This window comes from Odocoileus virginianus, unplaced genomic scaffold, assembly GCF_023699985.2.
Source record: "Odocoileus virginianus isolate 20LAN1187 ecotype Illinois unplaced genomic scaffold, Ovbor_1.2 Unplaced_Contig_21, whole genome shotgun sequence".
Classification (NCBI taxonomy): Eukaryota; Metazoa; Chordata; class Mammalia; order Artiodactyla; family Cervidae; genus Odocoileus; species Odocoileus virginianus.
Window position 1 is genome coordinate 892194 of NW_027224338.1, and position 23857 is coordinate 916050.

At 38.1% G+C, this 23857-nt stretch overlaps 1 protein-coding gene across 1 annotated transcript in view; it reads left to right on the plus strand.

The window, feature by feature from the left end:
* The window catches only part of GPC3 (glypican 3), a 443947-nt gene that overhangs the window by 83643 nt on the left and 336447 nt on the right, over positions 1-23857 (plus strand). The window lies entirely within an intron of this gene.

The following is a 23857-nucleotide window of genomic DNA, read 5'->3' on the forward strand; positions in this document are numbered from 1 at the left end:
TAAAAAGTTACTTTTCATGCAGAAGACCTTAATCTGCAAATACTTAACAAGGTCAGACATCATGGGGGAGACAAAAAAACATGTGTGTGCCTCTGAGCAGTTTATTTAGCTGAGAAGACCAGACATATACAAATGAAAATTTGACTCTTGTTACAAGACCGTATAGGCCAGTTGCTTATAGATGGCGACTTCCAGTGGGCTCCAGGGGTTGGCCAGCTCCCTGGGGCCTTGAACAGTCAGGAAAAGTTTCCAGGTTCTTGAGCTGGCCTTGGTGGTTGGGCAAGATTTAGGTTGAGCAAACATAATGCAACATCTGCAGAAACGTTGTCGTTTGCCCTCTGAGAAGTTGCAGTGTCTGAGCTGCTCTCATAAACGCCTCCCCAAAAAAGGCTTGTGCACTTAGCAGTAATAGATTGAACCATCAACTCCTTAAAGCACACCTGGTTGATAATTAGCTCAATCACATTGTGTTTCAGTCATTACCCTTGGATTTCCCAAGGATGAGCTTAATTCATCTCCTGCATTAAAGTGAGTGCCTGCATGACCAAAACTTGACTGAATAGAATTTCTGTCTCTATTATGTCAATTTAATGCTGTGGTAGTTTTATTGCAAAATAGGTATTGGGTTACAATTTGCCACCCAAATATCTACTCGGAAATTGTTAATGTATGCTGTAAAAAGAGGTCCGATGGCAAAAGACTGTTTTTTTTTTTTTTTTTCTAAACAGTGCTTCATCTGAAGGAAGACAAAGAGGAAATGAGCTGAAACTCTGAGTTGAGGAATTTAGAGTTGATAAGATCAACTGTTGTTTATTCAAAGACTACTTACTCTGGTTTTATAGCTTATAAACGTATTGATGATGGATACAGCCCCCTTGCTTCTCAGGTTTTACGGAGTTTACTTTGTATTTTAACTACACTTTCTTTGCCACTGACCTGCTGCTGGATATGAAGGGATAAACTGGTGGTGCATAGGCTATATTACCAAAGTGGAAAGGGAAGGGGTACCTTTATTATATTGGATTACTAGCCAGATGCCTGGAATGCTCAAATTTACTCACTGGTTGCTATTTAAAAGGGAAAAATACAGATCTAACCCCTTCTAGGAATGGTGCCAGGTGTCTGTACTAAGGCAACCCAACTCCAGAAGGCTATAAAAATAGCCGCCAAGTAGTAGGTTCTGATTTCCCACTGAGCTGACCAATAAATCCAACAACCAGTTAATTAAAAATGCTGGGAGGGAATGTTCATTCTCCATTACCCACCTGTCCTGTGAATACTCATTGGTTACAAACAGGAGGCTACAACCTAGCATTTCAATGTCTGGATTAGGAAACTTGCTCTTTCCTTTTTATAGTAACCTGGAGATATAAATGGCCTTTGTGGTTGCCTGGTATTCCTGCTTCAGTGTCAAGGTTTATTTGAGGCCAAAGTGATATGGACCTTCTAAAAGATGAACCCAATTATTTTATTTGTCTCAGGGCTTCCTGACACCATTTACAACAGCATGTTTAGATAAGACTACCTCATCTCTCCCTTGTTCAGGCTGTAAGTTTTCTTATAGTCTGCAGAAACCTGAGGGGAAACCTTCCTGTCCTGACTGCTTCTGTAGGCAGGATACCATCATAGTCTAATATGCAAAGAAGAGTGCTAAAAGTTGGATCTTTTAGAATTTCAACCCGATAAAGCTTAAAATCAATTTGTGAAGCAAGTAAGAAAGAACTTGAATCGAGTAGACCATCAATACCATCCTAACCATCAAAGTTATTAAAAGGGACACAGAGAAAGTATCAGAGAGAATACTGGACTTGGAGTTGAAAGTTCTGGCTTTGAGTCCTGACTGTACTATGTGGTTTCTCTGAGCTGAACTCCAGTGGTTCATCTGGAAAACGGGCATAGTAGCACCTACTTCACTGAGTTATTATGAAGAATAAATGAGATCCTGTGTGTGAAAGTGCCTAGCACTTAGTGGATATCCAGTAAATATTATCTGAGTCTGATTTTGTTTACAAACTTAGTGTCCTCTGTTGCCTTAGGTGGATACAGGAAACACACATTTACAGGGAGCTGCTGAAAAGAGGAAAAGGTGGTGGTGGTAAGGTGGAACAGACCCAAACTCATTGCATACAACTTTGGTCACCAGGAACCTTTTTTTCCCAAGACACCACTATTAGTTGAATTATGTCTCTTGATGTTTTTTGCAGACTTTTTTTTTTTAAACTTAGATGCATTTTGATAGAAAACAGAGAAAAGTCATGAAACTTGAGTTCTAGTCAGGGCTCTGCCACTTACAAGTCACTTTCCCTAAGGCTCACTTTCTTCTATCTAAAAAACATATTGGATTGGAGAAGCATTGTGATTCTCTGTTCACACCCTAAATTCATGGGGATGATTGGCTTTTGCATCTTTAATAACTGTAACTGGAAGTTTTTATATAGAGTGAAAAGTTAGGGGAGCAGAAACTTAGCAAGGACAGAAACTTCTCTTGCCAGTGAGCAGTAATCAGGAGACCTGATTGAGATGAATATACAGATTGCTTTTTAAAAAAATTCATGCTTTTGAGTTGTGCTGTGAGCGTGTGTTCAGTTTCAAGACCTTGCTAAAGCTGAAGCTCTAATGTGATTTGCTGTACATTAGCAGGATATGAATTATTATCCTTGATAATATATACTTGATCATAAAGACCACAAACTGGGGCCCTATTATTTGAGGACCTAATGCATCCCTTTTCCACCATCAAAATAGGTTTGTAAATTTTTATTGGGGCCCAACTATCAACCTTCTAAATAACTCTATCTGCTGCTACCTGGAATTACTTTAATAAGGAATGGCAGAGGGACTCAGAATCACATTACATAAGAAAAAGTTGAGAGACCTATAATTTTTTAGGTTGGGGAATGAGAGTTTCAGGGAGCCATGTTGGCTCAGGTGAAAAGCATGAAGTTTTCTCAAGTCCAATAGAATTAAGCTAGTGTGTGTGTGTGTGTGTGTGTGTGTGTGTGTGTGTGTGTGTGGTTTTGGTGTGGGAGGAGGCACACTAGGATTGATGGAGAAGAGTTATAGGGAGATACAGCTTTCTCAAGTCAGGCAATAACTTGCCAGCAATCTAAGCTACCCAAAAAGGGAATAATAGGCCACCTCACAGAGGTGGCAAAATTCCCATGAGCAGTTCCTATTTATAATACTAGCTGAAGTCAAAAATGAGTCTCTTTGATTGGAAGGTCGACTGTTTTCTAGAATAGATCTGTAGGGATCCATTGGTCTGGTGCTGTTTCCATACACCGTGACTACTTCCAGGGCTTAGACTATGTCTCATTTGTGTCCTCAGCACCTAGCGTAGGGCCTGGTCATAGAAGGAGCTCAGAAAATGTTTGTTGATTGGCTGACTGAAATTGCACTCGCAAGTAACCAAGTAGGTGCTTTTGGTCCTTAGATCAAGTGTGTTAAATTGATTTCCATATAACTATAATGTCCACACTTTTCTTCAGGTGTTTCTATGCATTTCACTCACAGAAATCCACCCATTAACAACTTGTCATTGGTAGAGAACTAAGAGAGAAGAAACATAATTTTAGCATTTTAGCTAGCCAGCTTTATGCTCAGTCATGTCCAACTCTTTGAGACCCCATGGGCTGTAGCCCACCAGGCTCCTCTGTCCTTGGGATTTCCCAGGCAAGAATACTGGAGTGGGTTGCCATTTCCTCCTCCAGGGGATCTTCCTGACCCAGGGATTGAACCTGGGTCTCCTGCATTGCAGGCAGATTCTTTACCATCTGAGCCACCAGGGAAGCTCAGTTTTAACATTGAATAAGCATTATTACAGTTGCATGCATATATGGTAGCACAAAAATGACTACAGACTCTGGAAAGAATTTAATGCATTTTAATGATGAAAATGTTTATACAGAAAAGTAGAAGAGAGAACAATTTAAATCTTCTTTTGTTTCCTTGAGAGATAAGAGGATGTACCTTGTGATTGTCCTGTGTGTACCTTGCAAGAGGCCTCTGAGCCAGTTCTGAAGGTAAGTGTTTGTAGTTCCAGTGGCCAGAGGCCCATGAACAAACATTATAAAACCAAAAGATCGAGATTTTTTTTTCGTCAACCCTATGATGTTCACAATGAGATAGCCTAAAGAAAGGAAGATGAGTACGCTGGGGCTCCCGTCTTCAACACTGGTTTCATCGTTTTAGTCTTACATCACCTGGCATGATTGGATACTATGTGTTCTTTCTGGTATTGTCCAGCTTCCTGAGGGTTAGCTTCTTTGTCTGGTAAAACATCTTCCCTATCAGATGCCATTGCACGGATGCTCTAAACCTGCCTCTCATTACTTTATTGATTGATTCTATAATTACTAGTTTGTTTTTTGTTTGTTTCTTTTTCTTCTTTTTAAATTTTTGACTGTACTGCTAGGCATGTGAGATCTTAGTTCCCTGACCAGGGATCGAACCTGCAGTGGAAGCTTGAAATCCTAAGCACTGGACTGTATAATTACTAGTTTTTAATTAATTAATTAATTAATTATTTCCATTTATTTTTATTAGTTGGAGGCTAATTACTTTACAATATTGTAGTGGTTTTTGTCATACATTCACATGAATCAGCCATGGATTTACATGTATTCCACATCCCGTTCCCCCCTCCCACCTCGCTCTCCACCTGATCCCTCTGGGTCTTCCCAGTACTAGTTTTTTAAGTAAAGCACTTTGAACGATGCCTCATAAAAGTAAGTAAAAATTGTATTAAAGGAGTACACAGGCTAAACCTAATGGGAAAATGCAATCTTCTTCCTCAAGTACCTCACAGGTATCACAATGACTTTAGAAACTACTGAGAAATGACAGGAACTTCAAAAATATAATTTGATTAGAAACCTAGGGAAGATACTGATGGCTCTCGGAAAGACTGGCCCCTGAGAAATATTTGGACTAGTACCTATTAAAGTAGTTAAAGATGCATCTGAAGCTTTGGTTGTGTTTGCCTGATGTCTTATGACTACCACTTTTACCTAACCTAACCTGCATTCTCCTGGCAGCGATTTTCCTGACTAGCCAGTTGTGTGGACACTTTATTCCTCTCCAAGGTATGTAAAAGTTCTTCACAGGGATTTCCTAGGCATTTCTTCCCAAGTATTCATATAGGCAGCTCTCAAAGGTAGTTTATCTCCCTCTTTCCAGCTTGTTTTTCCCTCTCTTTTGGTGTGGAGTGGCTTGAGGGTGTCATCATAGGAATACTACTTTTGAGCCACCCTGGTCACCATTTAGAAGAAAAAAAAAAATCCAAGCATCCTGTTTGGACAGATTGTAGGCTGTGACATTAGACCTTCCTGGTATGCAGAATGGCTTTCATCACTCTCCCACCCCATTCGACAAGGTTAAAGGTCTCAGGAAGGTATTTGACTTGTGGCTTAATCTTGCCCTCACTGCTGAGCAATGATGGGTCTTTTTGCTTGAACCACCTAGGAGGTGCCCGTGAGAGAAGCAAACCAGAGAGGAGAAGTGAAGAGCAAAAGTGAGTTCATTGCAGCATTTGAAATGAAGAGGGCACTGAGAGGAAAATAGAATGTACACTGAAGGCTTTGCTTGTAGCCTTTTTTTTTTTAAGGTTCTACTTAGGAAGTAAAATGGTGTTTAGTGGTATTTTGTTCAGAGACAGTAGAGGGAATCTGAAAAAGCACTGTAATTTATTTTAGATGAGATGACCCTTCGAGCCAGGTACTCATGTCCCTTCTGCCATTTCTGTCTTGACCCAGGATCTGGCGTTTTGCATGGTATCACTACAGGTAACCTTATTGACTATTGAAAACTGTTGTATGCTTTCACGTAAAAAAAATGTGTGTGTGTGTGTGTGTGTGTGTGTTACCCCAAAAAGAATTCTGTCCTTTCTGGATTTTGTAATATATAAATAATAAAGCTATAAGCATTCATGATATTAATATATTTATGCCAAGGTTAAGTCTCAGTCTAGGTGATTTTCAGTTAAACTGTTTATTTCGGTGATCTTACTAGTTGTTGCATAACATTCAGAACACTCTCAAAAGATGATTAATTTTAGTTCATTTTAAATAATTTTTTAAAATCAAAAGCTTAGAATTTTTGCATAACCTTTGACCAAACAGTAACAGACCTCAGACTTTTTAACAACTATTGAGATATAGACATAATATTTTATCTCTAATAAATATTTATATCTAATATTTATTAGAGATAAAAATTGCTTTATTGAGATAAAATTCATCCCTTTAAAGTGTACAATTCAGTGTGGGTTTTTTTAGTATATTTGCATGTTTATGCAGCTATCACTACTGTCTAATTTCAGAATATTTTCATTACCACCAAAAGAAAGCTTATATCCACTTGCAGTCCTTTCCCATTCCCAATTTCTGTCAGCCCCTGGCAACAGCATTATACTTTCTGTCTTTATGGATTTGCCTGTTTTGAACATCTTGTGTAAGTGGAATCATACAGTATTTGTCCTTTTCATATCTGGCTTCTTTCACTTAGCATGATGTTTTCAAGGTTCATCCATGTTTGTAGCATGTATCAGTACTTCATTCCTTTTCATGACTGAGTAATATTCCACTGAGTTTCCCTGGTGGCTCAGATAGTAAAGAATCTGCCTCCAATGCAGGAGACCTGGGTTTGATCCCTGGGTTGGGAAGATCCCCTGGAGAAGGAAATGGCAACCCACTCCAATATTCTTGCTTAGGAAATGCTATGGACAGAGGAGCCTGGTGGACTATAGTCCATGGAGTGCTTAAGAGTCAGACACAACTGAGCAGACTAACAGATGCAGTGTTCCACTGTATGGATATACATAATTTATTCATCTATCATGGTTTCCCTTTTTTGCATGTCCAGGAATTTATCCTGAGGAAATAACTAAGTGGGTACATAAAGATTTAGTTATAAGGTTATTCATTGTGATATTATGCAATTAAGAAACTGGAAATAACCTGAATCTCCAACATTTATGGATTGGTTCAGTTATGGGATATTTACATGATGAAATATTGTACAGCTCTTAAAAATGACATAGGAAAATGTTGACAACTTATTATTAAGTGACAAAATATTACATACAATGTGATTCCATTTTTATAAAAAATTATTTAATATGCCCGGAAATAAGGCTGGAATCACGGATAACAGGAAACAGTGATTTTCTCTAGATAATGGAGTTATGGGGGTTTTACTGTCTTCTTTTTAATCTATGTTTTCCAATTTTTCTAAAATTACATCATAATTATTTATCGAGTACTTTGTACGTGCAAGACATTTTGTTGTATTCATGTATTTTGTAATAAGGAAATTAAAATCAACATTATTATTATTATTAATCCAAAAGGGAGTGGGGGATTATGTATTGTGTCCACTCACATGGGCATATACCAGCTTCTGGAGATGTGAAAGGATCTTATAAGCAGCACTAGGGTGTGATGCCTGAACTCCAAACAGATTAAGATGTACTGATAATGACATGTTTATCAGATAAGAAAGACACTGAGTCACTTTTTTGAAGCAGTCCTGTGCTTTTCTGCTTCTCAATGGAATGTCTAGCTATTCTTTCCCTACAGGAAGTGATTGGAAGTGGAATGCAGAGTTTATTTCCGCCTACATGGTCTGACATTTTGACATTTCCTGAACTGCAGGATGTTTGAGCACAAACAATTTGGCTTTTACTGCAAAAATTAATTATACTGCCACTTTCACATAGTGATGGGCCTTTCTTTGTAAGAGGACAAAGCTATTCAAGTGGAGAAAATGAGATGGTTAACAGGATGACGGTAACATAAAGGTCTTGAGTCTGGAGAAAAGGACCTCATTAAGCATTGATTATCAGCGTGGTGTAAACTCTTTGAGAAAGTGTTACTACATTCAGCACCGCTGTTGAGTGAGGGAATTTAAATCTGTGTTCCATTTACATCATAAATGAGATGTGTGTATTCTAATAATAGGCTGGTCTTGCCTTTTGCTGCATCAGTACACACACATTTGTTCAGTTGCTCTGACTGGTTTGTCACATCAAGCCAGTCGTTGTGTGTGTTGACATGCAACCCTTTTGACTGTCTGGAGAAGAAGACAATTTGGTCCACCAGGAATATGTATCTTTGAGTTACTTTTGTGGGCAGGATGTAGCATAGGGTAGAAGTTACTGAGTACAGTCAGACCAACCTGAGTTCTAATCTCTGGCAAGATCAAGATTCTGAGCCTCAATTTTTTCATCCATTGAATGGGGATGATAATATCTGCCTCACAGAGTTGATGCACGGATTAAATGAAGTTATCTTTTCAATGCACTCAACATATTGCCTGGTACATTGTAAGGGTTCAATAAACTTTTATACTTTTAATGGGTGTGCAAAGGAATTTAGGGAAGAAAATTGAATTCCTGTTATTTTTCTTTTTTACCCTCTTCAGTACATATCAACCATATCAGCTTTCTCATTCCTGTTTTTTTTTTTAATCTTTGCCTAAAGTGAATTTTTAAAAATTTCTAAACTGTAAACTTTTAAATGTAAGCTTTAAGGTTACTTTATAGCCCAAAGAGGAAATCCTGACACTGTCATGGAACAAAAGAAAATGCACAAAGACCTATAGCACTCATACCCAACAAAGCTTGTGCTTAGTAATCTCGAAGTCATATTTACTTATAGCCATCTAATTTTTGGTTTTTTCTTCTCAGCCTTAGGCCTTTCATAAGGATAAGCATATATCTAGATCTAAATAGATTTGGCCTCTTAAAATATAAGGCTTTTGTGGGGTTTTCTATAATCCTCACCAGAGCACCAACCTATTAGTACATTCCTTTCCCCCTCTAACTTGCTGCTTTTAATCTGTTTGGGGCTGAACAACTAGGTTACACAACTTATCAGAACTGCAGAGAAATGAAAAATATTCAGCTCTGAATGAGGACTGGGGTTGGAGATAGAGGGATCTACATTGCTCCTGCTGAAATACCTTTTCTTTGATTATATTCTGATTGTTTTTAAACTCTGGACACTGAGGATACCTATAAGGGAGACCCAAATAATATTTCTCAGTAAAATGTGTGACCCTGTTAACATAGGAGAGGAATCTTCTTTGACTCCCTAAAAGGAGTTATTTAGGAAGCTATATGTAATAACTCTATGCCACATAACCCAAGCTGCAGTGAATTGTTACTTGGGTCAGGTATTGCCAGGGTCACCACAAATAAGCTTTCCAAAAGTGATAGGTGATGTGCTGTCAAATATCTTGGGGAAGGGGAATCTTTGAAATAAAGTCAAATGGCATGTTTACAAGAGTAAAATATTTAGTGCTGTGATAATTGTCTTCTTGATAGACAAAGGGGAAATATTTCTATCCAAAATATCTGGTTAATGTTTGACAATAGACAATAGAATAGCAGGCTAATGTTTCGAGAGTAAACTAGAATTACCAGAAAGCACCTAATTTAGATGTGAAAAAATTTTTGAGTTTGTGGTTTGTGCCTTTCCTAAGTTGATATGACAAATGAGCAGTTCATCTCTGATATCTTTTGATGAATTTTCTTGGGCTATAGTTTATGTTGAACATGGATTAGACTTTTAAGTGAATGCGAGATGCAAGCTTTGACAGTTGTATATTTATATACAGATGACTTATAATTTTCATTCAGGAAGATTCTTGTCTATTAATGTCCCCGAGGTTCTCTGTATAGATACACAGTTACAACATTGTAGCTGGGATCTTGCAGTCAGCATCTATTAGTTGTTTAATCTCAGTATCCCAGTTTCCTGATATGTATTGATATAATGGAATGTGTGACAACCCATTCAAAAGGTTGCTGTAAAGATTAAATGAGAGAATATGTGCCAAGCACCTAATACAGTGCTTGTACATCATAGAAATCCATAAGTTAATATTATCACCTAGAGCTGGTCTTGGCTTTGATGATTGGCCAAGGAGACATCCACCAAGTGACCTAGCTGTGTCTTTTGCTTGTGATTTGTTAAATCTCTTGAAGACCCAAGGGCTTACTGCAGTCTAGAGGAATGAGACTCTGAGAAGTGAAGACAGCTTGCTTGCAGAAAATTGATAGGCAATCATGATAGAGTATTCTTGACTCACCAAAATGAAAACTTCTTAGGGCAATTGGTAAACGTAGTTAGAGGCTGCTTATTTCTTTTGCCAGTGAAACCTTGCTATTCAGTGCCTCAAGTCTCTCTCTTCCTTAGGATATAGTCTTTTAGAGGAGGACCTATGGAAACTTGCCTGGGATCTCAATGAGCTTAATAAATTTCATCTAGGAATGAGCTGGAGGAGATTCCTTCATCTAGGAATAGGCAGGAGGAGAAGGGGACAACAGAGGATGAGATGGTTGGATGGCATCACCGACTCAATGGACATGAGTTTGAGCAAGCTCCAGGAGTTGGTGACGGACAGGGAAGCCTGGCGTGCTGCAGTCCATGGGGTCGCAAAGAGCTGGACATGACTGAGCGACTGAACTGAACTGACTGAGGAATGAGCCATCATTACCATAATAAACGCTCACTAATCACCATTGAAAGCCACAGGTTAATTATTGCATAAGGGTTGTATAATGTAGTTTCAGGAACTGAATAATTAAAAAATTTAAAAGACCATTTAACATATCTTTGACACAGAGCCAGAAAGTAGAAGACAACCTTACTTTAATCATTTAACAGGGATTTAGCAACTCAGGCAACATATATCTGAAGCAGTTATTAATAGTATATTGTGGTTGCAGTGTTGAAGAATAACATTTCCTCAGGACAATTGGAATTCAGTAATGAAAGCTAAAATTGGATACAAATGGAGGGGAGGTTACTGGGGGAAGAGTATTGGTAATGAGGACCATACAGTGTTCAGAATTTGAGTGTCTAGATTCTAGAGTATATCCCAATACACTTTTAAGTTCTACTCCCATAAAGTTACTTAAAAGATATCTTTGGCTTAATTGCCCTCTCTTTCATGCCCTTCTTTAGCTTAAATTCCTTATATTCTGTAAAAACTGACTTGAAATTCCCCTGTCTCATTCTGCGTCCTTTCAGTACATACACAGTAAGTATATATTGCATGTAGAATCCTATTAAAGGGCAGGATGGCAATAATGGTCACATTATATTAGAGACTCATTGAAGCAAATGCCTACCACAAAACCTACAGAGTTTTGATTTGGCCATGCTAAGCTGAGTACTCTAAATGCTCTTACAACTGAAGGGATAGGGAAGATTGTACAAAAGAGGTTATTTTGTTGATTCCAGAGCAGTGGTGTTTCTAAATAAATACCTCTATAGCCTTCTAGTATAATTGTATTGGAAAGCAATACAAGTGGGATCTATAAGTATTGAAAGCTCCATAATAAAGACAGTCAGAATAAAGGTATTCTTAACCTTTTGTAGGTTTTAAAGTGTTTTTACTGTTCATGGGGTATGTCCAACTGAATGCAGAGTTCCAGAGAATAGCAAAGAGAGATAAGAAAACCTTCTTAAGTGAACAATGCAAAGAAATAGAGGAAAACAATAGAATGGGAAAGATTAGAGATCTCTTCAAGAAAATTAGAGATACCAAGGAACATTTCATGCAAAGATGGACACAATAAAGGACAGAAATGGTAAGGACCTAACAGAAGCAGAAGAGATTAAGAAGAGGTGGCAAGAATACACAGAAGAACTATACAAAAAAGATCTTAATGACCCAGATAACCATGATGGTGTGATCACTCATCTAGAGCCAAACATCCTGGAGTGTGAAGTCAAGTGGGCCTTAGGAAGCATTACTACGAACAAAGCTAGTGGAGGTGATGGAATTCCAGCTGAGCTATTTCAAATCCTACAAGATGATACAATAAAATGCTGCACTCAATATGTCAGCAAATTTGAAAAACTCAGCAGTGGCCACAGGACTGGAAAAGGTCAGTTTTCATTCCAATCCCAAAGAAAGGCAATGTCAAAGAATGTTCAAACTACCATACAATTGCACTCATTTCACATGCTAGCAAGGTAATGCTCAAAATCCTTCAAGCTAGGCTTCAACAGTATGTGAACCAAGAACTTCCAGATGTACAAGCTGGATTTAGAAAAGGCAGAGGAACCAGAGATCAAATTGCCAACATCTGTTGGATCATAGAGAAAGCAAGGGAATTCCAGAAAACATCTACTTCTGCTTCATTGACTATGCTAAAGCCTTTGACTGTGTGGATCACAACAAACTGTGGGAAATTCTTAAAGAGATGGGAATACCAGACCACCTTACCTGCCTCCTGAGAAACCTGTATGTGGGTCAAGAAGCAACAGTTAGAACTGGACATGGAATAATTGACTTGATTTTGAACCGGGAAATTGAGAAAGGAGTACATGACTGTATATTGTCACCCTGCTTATTTAACTTATATGCAGAGTGCATCATGTGAAATGCCAGGCTGGATGAAGCACAAGCTGGAATCAAGATTGCTGGGAGAAATATCAACAACCTCAGATATGCAGATGACACCACCCTTATGGCAGAAAGTGAAGAGGAACTAAAGAGCCTCTTGATGAAAGTGAAAGAGGAGAGTGAAAAAGCTGGCTTAAAACTCAACATTTAAAAAACTAACACCTATGGCTGATTCATGTTGAAGTTTGACAAAACAACAAAATTTTGTAAAGCAATTACATTTCAATTGAAAAATAAATTAAAAACTAAGATCATGGCATCCAGTCCCATCACTTCATGGCAAATAGATGGGGAAAAAGTGGAAACAGTGACAGATTTTATTTTCTTGGGTTCCAAAATCACTGCAGATGGTGACTGCAGCCATGAAATTAAAAGATGCTTGCTCCTTGGAAGAAAAACTATGACAAACCTAAGACAGCATATTAAAAAGCAGAGACATCACTTTGCTGACAAAGGTCTGTATAGTCAAAGCTATGGTTTTTCCAGTAGTCATGTATAGATATGAGAGTTGGACCATAAAGAAGGTTGAGCACCAAAGAATTGATGCTTTCAAACTGGTGCTGGAGAAGACTCTTGAGAGTCCCTTGGCTTACAAGGAGATAAAACCAGTCAGTCCTAAAGGAAATCAATCTTGAATATTCATTGGAAGGACTGATGCTGAAGCTGAAGTTCCAATACTTTGGCCACCTGATGTGAAAAGCTGACTCATTGGAAAAGACCCTGATGCTGGGAGGGATTGGGGGCAGGAGGAGAAGGGAACGACAGAGGATGAGATGCTTGGATGGCATCACCAACTCAATGGACATAAGCCAACTCTGGGAGATGGTGAAGGGCAGGGAAACCTGGCATGGTACGGTCCATGGGATTGCAAAGAATTGGACATGACTTCGTGACTGCACACCAACAAATTTGTTTAAAAGGTGATTAGGGAAGGACTTTAGATACACATATATATGTATATGTGTGTGTACACACACAGGCATGTACTTATACATATGTGTATTTCTGAATTTAGACTAGCAGACCATGAAGTCGTTCTCAGCAAAGTTCAGAGCCTGTCTTTACGTAAATGATGGCTCAGCTTGAGACATTTTCTTGGACCTAGGGAACTGTTTTAGCAGAAGATGGATATTATCTTAGGAAGGGATATCTGGGGAAGGGAAAATGGAAGCAGCTGTGGAAAAATTTGAGTTATCTAGTGGGAGTCAGATTAAAAAGAAGGTTGTCAGGGGTTGGCTAGTCTTCCCTCCACCCTGTCTCCTGCCTCTGAGCAGGACAACTTTCCATTCAACCCAACTTCTGCATTGGCCCCTGCCTGTTTGCACAATTAGTGCAAGGGTTTCCCTGTCCTTCACCATCTCCGCATCATGTGATGAGTTAGTGGCAGAGTGAGACAGTAGTGATTCTCTGTAGGCAAAGACTTGGTGTGCAACTTTAGTCTTGTTTAGGGGCAGAGTTGGTGAGCACAATTTAGGTTTTGTAAATGCTTGCTGACTTGTACCCCACAGGCAACTCCTTGTTAATTAAGTTGGCAACTAAGCCACAAAAAGTTGTTTCAAATATCTAGTGGTCATTTAAATGGAAATCAAGCAAAATTATTTGTCTTTCATTCTAGGAACAAAAAAGGATGGTGTATCTAAACACATCCAAAGGTGTAAAAAGCACATTTCTAAAAAGCAAGTCCAAGGTCCAGTATCTTTCAGGAGCAAAAATAGACAAATTCAAGCAGGATTTAAGGGCCATGTCGCTCAGTAGCACCTATGAACAGTTTTAGTCAAGGTCCAGATTTAAATGGTTGTTAGCCAGGTCAAGCTAGAGATTAGGAAAGGTGGTAGATGAAATCAACTCAGGGTCTGGCACCAGTTACAAAAGGAAGCAGGTCATTGGGTTGTGTTTATAGAGGAAAGAGAGTGGATTGTAAGATTGTTATCGCTGGAATCTTGGTAGGGGAGGGGAGACCCTCATTTGAAGCCTTGGCCCCCAGACTAAAGGAGCCCAGAGTGCTTTAAGGACTCACATTTAATTGGCCATACATTCCACAGGAAGAAGCTCTGCCTCTGGCTACATCCCTTTGCCTTGAAGAAAGGAAAAGGAGGGGAGGGGTGGGGGAGAGCCCTCTGGCATCCTGGGAAGATGCTTTCTAAAGCATGTCCAGATTTTCCAGCCTGGTTTCAGGCTTTAATACTTAACACTGGCAGATATTTGCACACCCTGGTTAACAACTTGGTGAAGAGTTTCTTTTACTGTTGCATCAGTAAGCAGTGGCATATGGAGTTTATACAATCCGGATTGTTTGGAGCTGGATGATCTCCTAGCCCCTTAGATGTAAATGTTTTGTACTGCTTTATAGTTTGCAGCAATATTGTCCCTGACCCTAGAGGGAGGGAAAAAAAAGAACTAAATTTTTCACTTTGAGGATCCAGGTAACAAAGTGAAAAATAGAAGTACAGTTTCATTAGCTAGAGGTCTTGGGTGTAGTTCACCCTGGTGAATCATACATGATGATCAACATGAATACAAGCAGCTAAGTAGTTTTCATTAGGATCCAATTAGTAGGTGATTTGGTTGCTAAATGTGTTTGCTAATTCATTAACAATTAGGTAAATTAAATTTAATGGAGATGGTTTCAATCTGAAAATAAAATGCTGTACATATTAATCTGCACTTTATAGATTAAAATCCATTTGCTGCCTCCCCCATCCCCTTCCTCCCCTCTCTCTCTCTTTAAATCGTACACAGCACACAGGCAATTAGGGCACATAGGGTAGATTGTTTTTCTCATTTAAAGTATCTCTTCACTCTGGAAATCAGTCCTCCAGTGGAGCATGTCTGTCTGTGTCTCTGGTTGAGTGTCAGCAACAAATGGTGCATGTGCACATAATACTGATGGGGATTGTTGGTGCAAGTGAGAGCAGGAAAAGCCCTTTGCAATACTGGGAGGGATTCTGGAAGGTATTTTAGAATTTGAAGGGGCTTAAGGCTTGATTCCGCTGCTGATATTGAATTGCAGCATGACCAAATGATTAACAAACTTGTCTTTCTTGAAATATCTCAGGGCAGAGAGGTTCTCAAATGATTGCAAATTGGTTAATGACTTTAAAAAGCATGGTTTCTTGCTGTAAACATGTAGCTTTGCTGGGTTTTCCTAAACAGTTGGGTATATTTAGGAGGTAGCAATAGAGATCAAGATATACCGAATTAGAAAGGTTGTTACTTTTTTGGTAAATCGCAGAAAAAGCTCTTCAGTTCAGGATGATTCTTTGAAGACTGGTACCTTGATTTATTTTAAATAAGTTCATTTCAGCTTTACTATCAGTGATTATAACAGTTGCAGTGCATTTCCTATTGTAACGTTTTGGGTTTGTTTTCATTGTCTTTCTGATTTTTTTCTGATCTTTGAATAGATCTCATTGACAACTTCCTGGAAAAACAACCAGTCTTTTCCCAAAGGGGATCATATTATGTAATTTTTCCTTGTTATCAAATAGAAGATTGACTTATCAAAGCTAAACAGGTAGGCAAGGCAAACTTCAATGTGGATTGGTCTTTTCATTTTTAAATATCATATTCAAATGGGATGGTTGTTATGTGTGTATTTGTGTATTTGTGTGTGTCATGTGTGATGTGTGTGTTTGAAAGCAGTAAGATGCTGTAGGCCTTTGCCCTTTGGACTAACCTGGTGGCTCAGTTGGTAAAGAATCTGCCTGCAATGTAGGAGACCTGGGTTTGATCCCTGGGTCGGGAAGATCCCCTGGAGAAGGAAATGACAACCCACTCCAGTATCCTTGCCTGGAGAATTCCATGGACAGAGGAGCCTGGTGGGCTACAGTCCGTGGGGTCGCAAAGAGTCGGACACGACTGAGAGACTAACACTTTCACTTTTCACTTGCACTTTGATCTTTACTATGGAACAGTGTGATATGTGACCCAGTATGGTTGGTGACTTGCCAGGGTAGGTTCACATTTCTGAGAAACTGGCTGTGGTTGTACAGTTAACATCAGTATTTTGCTTTCAACTCATGTTAATAGGTTGTTGAAAGTTCAAGTGAACATTGTTGAGGTTGAGTGAGTGAAAAAATATTTAATGGGGTCTGTTAAGTATAAGAGGAGATCATTCAGTGCTGGCTTCCATCAGGCTATCTAATTTCTCCTTGAGGGCTTGACCTGATTTTTTTGTCATATGAGGGTCAGATTACTATTTACCTCAAAGTCAGCTACTGTGCTCATAAAAGTTGTGTTTATTTTCTCTCTCAGATATGTGGCCATAAATATTGGGTTAGAACCATCGTTGGATTTTTGTCCTCCTTTTACAGTGCCTTCTCTCAGTGAACTTGTCCTTTTTTCTCCCTTTTATATTCAGTTTTATGGGATTGTATAGAAAAATCTTCATAATATGAAATGGGTGATGACTTTTATCTTTTTAAAGAGTTTAAGCTATGAAAAAGGGGAGAACTTGGAGTTAAGCAAGATGGTGATAGTTGGTTCAAAAAATAATGAGGATTCAAGTAAGGATTACATTCTTATTTTTTTTAAATATAGATCTATTCATTGGATTGTCCTTATTGTTTCCATTTATTAAACTTGTCAAGTGATCATTTGACTGATAGACCTCTCAATATCACCAATTTTTGAATTTTCATTTAGATGTTACAGAGATAATCACTGAGTTGTTTGATTTTGCATTTGAAGTGTACTTTGTAGAAGCTTGCATTCTATATATAGATAGACTAAATCTTTACAAAGCCATAGATGGAAATTTGGGTAATTTTCTTATCCCTCAGGATGGGTGAGGGGACAGGGAGACAAAGCACTTAATCCTATACAGATAGTTCACTGATGTCTCAGTTTTAAAATGTCTCCCTGGATGTACCGTGGCCCTTTCTCTTTGAGGCTGATTCAGTCCAATAAAGCACAGTCGTCAAGTGAACACATTTAAAAATTCTGTCATTTACACCTCTAATTTCTATATTTGTCTTGTATATTCCCATTTTCCTATATTTTCCAAAATAAACATTCGAGTTTTGTATAGTTTTCTAGTATTGCTCTCTTATCTAGCAGTTTATAGATTGTAAGTTTGTCTTCTGGACTGGAGGCCTTGCTAGTGATGAAAGATAGATAAATGTACTGTATCCTCATCTGTCATACTAAAGAGAACACTTCTTCACTTGACTCGCGCAGTCATGTGGACATTTTTGCTGTATATCTAACTGGACAGAGTAGTGGCATATACTTTCTCACCTTAGAAAACAAAAATGTTGTTTAGCTAAAATAACTCTAAGGAGTTTTCAACAGCTTCTGACCCATGTTATCAGGTACCATATATAGAATGAAAAGTAAAGGTAAGAAGCACATTTAAGGTGTGGAAAGTCAAGCAAGGCCACAGAAGGAGCTTTCTCAATACAATTCTTCTCAGAAACACTTTTTAAGTTGAATTATTTGATTTTTATCTGTTGACAGTGAAGATTTGAAATTCCCTAACAATAATAATATGATCTTACTTTTGTAATGGGCTTCCCAGCTGGTGCTAGTGGTAAAGAACCTGCCTGCCAACTCAGGAGACAGTATGGCAAAAACCACTACGATATTGTAAAGTAATTAGCCTCCAATTAAAATAAATTTAGAAAAAAAGAAAAAGAGATGTGGGTTTTATCTTTGGATGGGGAAGATCCCCTGGAGGAGGGCATGTCAACCCACTGCAGTATTCTTGCCTGGAGAATTCCATGGACAGAGGAGCCTGACCAGCTACAGTCCATGGGGTCACAAAGAGTCCAACACAACTTAAGCAATGTATTATTCTTGTAATATTATCTTAGAGTTTACAAATATACTTTCACAAATATTTCATACCACCATCCAAAATAGCAGTAGACAGGCAATATTACTTAAAATTCTTTCTCAGATTATAAGTACAGTGCATGGTTTTTAAAGAAAATTTGAAAATGCTGAGTATAAAAAGACAATAAAAATCATCCATAATTCCTTCTAAAGATAACAATGAGTCAATAGTTAATGTTTTGGCTTATTTCACGCCAGTCTTTTTCCTTTGCAAATGTGTGTTTTTATCATAGTTTGCAATAGGTTTTATGTACTGCTTTGAAACCCACTTTTCTGCTATGTATTTAGGTTTTATGTACTGCTTTGAAACCCACTTTTCTGCTATGTATTTATTGTGAACCTGCTAGTTCATTAAGTGTTCTTCTCAATACTGCATAGTTTCTATTGTATGGATATAGCACAATTTATTTGGACTTCTTCATCTATTTAGATTGTTTCTGACTTTTTCAATAAGAATTCGTGCTATGATTAACATTCTGGTACATAAATATTTGGGTGCATTTCTAGTTATTTTATTGGGATAAAATCTTGAAATTTCAGGATTACTGGGTTAAAAAACATGTATGAAGTTATAAAATTCTTTGACGTATTTTCCAAGTTACACTTTGAAAAGTTGTTTCCGTTTAGTCCCATCAGCATTGTGTAAGGAAAGAACAGTTGATGTTATCCCCAAAACTCGAGTCTAGAGAGATTCAAGCCTTGCCCAGGGTCATATGACTAATATCACTTGTCCTTTGGTTTTCTGACAGTTCTACAGTCTTTCCACTCTACCACTGCTGTTGTAAAGTTAGCGACAGATCTAGAGTGATTTAACTGTGCAATTTGTGAGGGGAAACCTCATGCAGCCATGGCTTTAAAATAAGTTTAGTTCGATTATTATTTACAAACTCTAATGTGTTTGGAATTTGATAAATAATGAGAAGTAAACATGAATGCATGGGTCACTTCCCAAAGGCATTCTTTTATATATGCAATATGTTTTCTGACTTACACCTAAAATATCCACTACAGAGGTTACGCTTAACTGAGAAATGATAGCCTAAAGTGATTTTGTTGTTCTTTTTTTTGGTCACAAAGAGGTGGTTTAAACTACTATTCTTTATTAAGTAACAGTTTTTCCAATTCAGCATCAAGACATTGAAAAGATTACTTCTGTCAGGATTAAATCTTCTCTCAAACCATAATAAGTAACCCTTAACATCTACAAAATGAACTGAAACTTTTGTTGACTCTCGTTTTTGGAAAAAGAAGGAAAAAAAACCACATAATTTTTATGTGTTTTTTTATGTCAGGACTTCAGAATGAGATGGAATATAGCAATTAAAGATGGTTTCCTTAATTGGAATAGAACCAAACCAAATGTGGGAAGTAAAACAAACCTCTGCTCCACCACCACCAAAACAAAAACAAAACAATACTGCCAAAAGGAAAAACCACATCGGTAGCTTTTATTTCTTTCCCATAGCATACACTCAATTCTTAGAACAGCTCAGCACCATGGCTATTTGAGGATGGCCCATTCACAATTTCTAGGTCACCAGGGAGCCATATTTGGACTCTGATGAAGGCCTTTTGCTCTTTGTCTTAGGGAATCAATGCGATGATATTGTTTTACTTCTGGATTCCAAGGTATTGGAATAGATAGCTGGGACATAAACTGAAACTAAAACATTCAGATTCTGAAAGCTGGGGTAAGGCTTTATCTTATTTAAGGCCATGTTCTCTTTACTATCACCCTGGGGGCCCTGTGTAAGTGTTTAATAGGTACCATTGCTTCTGGAGTTAGTAGTATGTTGTTGGAAGTCTTCTTTTTGTATCATGATATGCCTTTGAGGGGAAAAAGTTTCCCAGGTGTTAATAGGATCTGTATTCTGTTTTAGGCCTTGTCATTATTATTTCAAATCATATTATCTTAATGAAATAGGAATCTATGTAATATTAATTTTGTTACGTTTGACAAAAATTAAAGATGCCTGGGAATGGTTATCATGTTACACTAATTGCCTAAAATGTGTTAATGTTCCTTACTTCAGTTGTTTTGTGTTGGTTGAACAGCTTTCCAGGTAGATGGCAAATCTCAATGGCTTTAGTAATAAGGATCTAAATATTTCTGAATGTAGCAGTTCTTCAGTGTTTCAGGAAATGACTGTTTTTTCCAGCTTTATTGAGACGTAATTGACATATTCTCTGAGTGTAAGGTGAACAGTGTAATGATTTGATATATGTATATATCCTGAAATGATTACCACAATAACGTTAGTTAACACATTCCTTACCTCACATAGTTATATTATGTGTGTGTATGTGCATGTGGTGAGAACTTTTTGTTAGAATTAATTTATTTGCAATGAACCCCATGGACAGAGCAGCCTGGTGGGCTACAGTCCATGTGGTCACAAAAGAGTCAGTCATGACTGAGCAAACAAACACAAAAATAATCTCCAGGTCTTAGTTGCGGCACATGAAATCTTTAGTTGCAGCATGTGGGATCTAGTTTCCTGACCAGGGATTGAACCCAGGCTCTCTGCATCGGGAGAGCAGAGTCTTAGCTTCTGGACCGCCAGGTAAGTCCTGTGGGGAGAAGTTTTAAGACTTACTCTCTTTGCAACTTTCAAATAAACAACAGTGTTGTTAACTATGGTCACCATGTTGTGTATTACATCCCCAGAACTTTTAGTCATGTTGTTACTCTCTGAGCATCTTCACCCAAGGAAATGACAATTTCTTATCAAGGTGTTACACCGAATTCAGATAGTGATAGTAGTGGAGGTCTCTTGCATAACTGTTATCAGACAACAGAAACTATATTTTGAATATGTGCATCTTCTAAAGTTAGATTCTCAAGATGTCCATGTTATAGTAAGCACCTTGAGACAGATATTAGTTGACAGGTTCATTCAATCTGCAAGTATTTATTGAGCATCTACCAAGTGCCAAGTACTGTGCTAGATACTGTGACGGTGGTATGTCAGGTGCAATTTCTACTTTTAAGTGGGGGTTTATAGTCTAGTTGACAAAGAGGTCATGCACATACTATCCCTTTTTGAGCTAAGCCTGAATGATGGAGAGGCTACTGATGAAAGGATATGAGAGACTGTGATATGTATTGTATATATAATGGCCTGACCAAAATCTTGGAGCCAGGAAAAATGAGCCTTGTGGGTGCCAAAGTAACTATTTGGGCTGGAATAAAAGCTTCCTTAAAGGGAATAGTGTAGTGAAAGAGAAAGTTGAAAAGGCAGGCAAGGGACAGAACACCCTCATTTTCATTTCCCAGCTGTTTTCTAGGGCTATATGCCTAGAGCTCAATAAATATGAATAAACTTTTAAAAACTTGTCTAGTTTAAAGCAACACCCAAGGAACAATATCTTGAGTTAATCTGTACAACATGTGGCATTGTAAAATAACCCTTCAGGGTGTCCTACTTTAAACAGCCCCCTTTTTAGTTTCTGCATATATCATGTGGGCCACCCAATGAGACCAGTTGGAAATGAAAGACTTGGATTAGAAAATTTGCCAGAGTGGTTAACATCTCTTTGGATCAAGCTGAGCAGCTGTGTGATTTCAAACTCACTACTTTCTAGTTAAATGATGTAGTATGTATTCCTGGATGTTTGAAAGTAAAAGTTGTTGATCAAATGATCTCATATGGGAGCCCTTCATATGAGACATTCCACTAGCCAGAGGATGGCTCAGAGTCTGTCCTTGACATATTATCTGTTTTTTTTTATTCTGTCTTGGCCACTGCCTTCATCTGACATATTATTTTAAAAGCAAGACCCTAGAACTTTACCTTTGAAGTCAATATTCTAAGGCAAATTTTCTGATGCATTTAATTAATGGCAGTGAACCAGAAGTATGAGCAATTACAAATGGCAGATGATGAATAACTCATTTATATGAGACTTAGAAAGTCTGTTTATATTTACATTTGACTATGGGTGAGTCTGTTTTTGAAATTCACTTTCAAACTAAATAATGAAGTCTTACTATAAAGGTCTGACTTGAGCTGCTGAGAGGCTGGCCTAATATCCTGCAACTGCTCCATGCTGGCTAGAGAACAAGAACATCGCCTGTTGTCCAACATATTACTTACATAGCATCATTCTCAGTCTAACTGATATGACTACCTGAAAAATTTTACTCTGTGGCTTACGGCTATTTCCTCTTGGTTTGTCCTCAACAAATATGGAAGGGAACACAATCAGAGAACTTGAAAAGTAAGATAGTTGTGTATAGGGAACTGTAGGGAAAGAAATATAAGCATAAACTGGAAGGATTAAGATTCAGCAACATAAGCACATCTTTAGAATTTTATTTACTTTTGGCTGTGCTGCTCTGAGTCTTCATGCTGTATGGGCTTTTCTCTAGTTGTAGTGAGCAGGGGCTACTCCCCAGTTGTGGAGTGAGGGCTTCCCATAGTGGTGGCTTCTCTCGTTGCACAGCACAAGCTCTGGGGTGCGTAGGCTTCAGTAGTTGTGGCATGTGGACTCAGTAGTTGTGGCAAATGGGTTTAGTTTATTGGTGGCATGTAGAGTCTTCCTGGACCAGGGGTCGAACCTGTGTCTCCTGCATTGGCAAGGGAATTATTTACCAATGAGCCCCCAGGGAAGCCAAACAAATCTTTAAAAGATTGTATGAGATAAACGAGTTGCAGCAAAACTTAAGATAACGTGACATTTAATGCTCAAGTAGTTATTGGTCAAACCAAACAGAAAAAAAAGGTTTCTCTGAGATTAAAAAAAATTGGATGGTTTATGTACTCCCAAAATGCAATTGCAGAAGAATAAGGGATGGGGGAGATAGCTATAGAACATGGAATGGAAGGATTGTAACAGTATTCTAGAAAAACAATTGAGGATAATCATGTTCCTTAATAAGAAGGAAATGTTCATAAAAATGTCATTGTGATTTAATGATTTTTTTGGGCTACAAATAAGATCCCTAGTAAACCTTGGGAACGCTTCTTAGGTATCATAATTAGAACTGGATCATTTCTGCACTTTCAAGGAGTCTGCTTCTGAAGATCAGGTTCTATTTTGAAATTATGCTCATTCAGTAAACCATTGTGGATTTAAATCTTATGAATGTGTCTTACTCAATTTTGGGGAAACTATGTAGTTTCAGCCATTAGCTCCTCTTGGTTTGAATAATGTAATGTGTTCTATATGTTTAAATTGGCTCCTTCCCACCATCACCCATTTTAATCTGTTTTAAGCTTAGCTTTGTTTACCTTTGAAAGTCTTCTTTATCTCTGCTGTATTAGGATTTGGCGAATAAGTTCACTTCACCTCATCAATATCCATTATTATTTGACAGACTGATTATATCCTTTCTTAGCCTCAATCTATTTTGACTGAAGTGCCTGAGGTCTGTAATCTGCCTTCCTATAGCACCCCCTGAAGATATCAGCTAAATTTCTCAAGCTTTATTCTGTCTTGTCACCAGGGAACCCAGGATAGTATGTTGCAACCCAGGTGAAAAAGAATCTTGCTTATACCCCTGGCGTCATTTTGTTCATTTTAATACTTTGTGGATGGTTTCCATCTCAGCAACAGTCTTTGGATTTTTGAGGGGAGAGCAAATACAATAGGCCTAGCT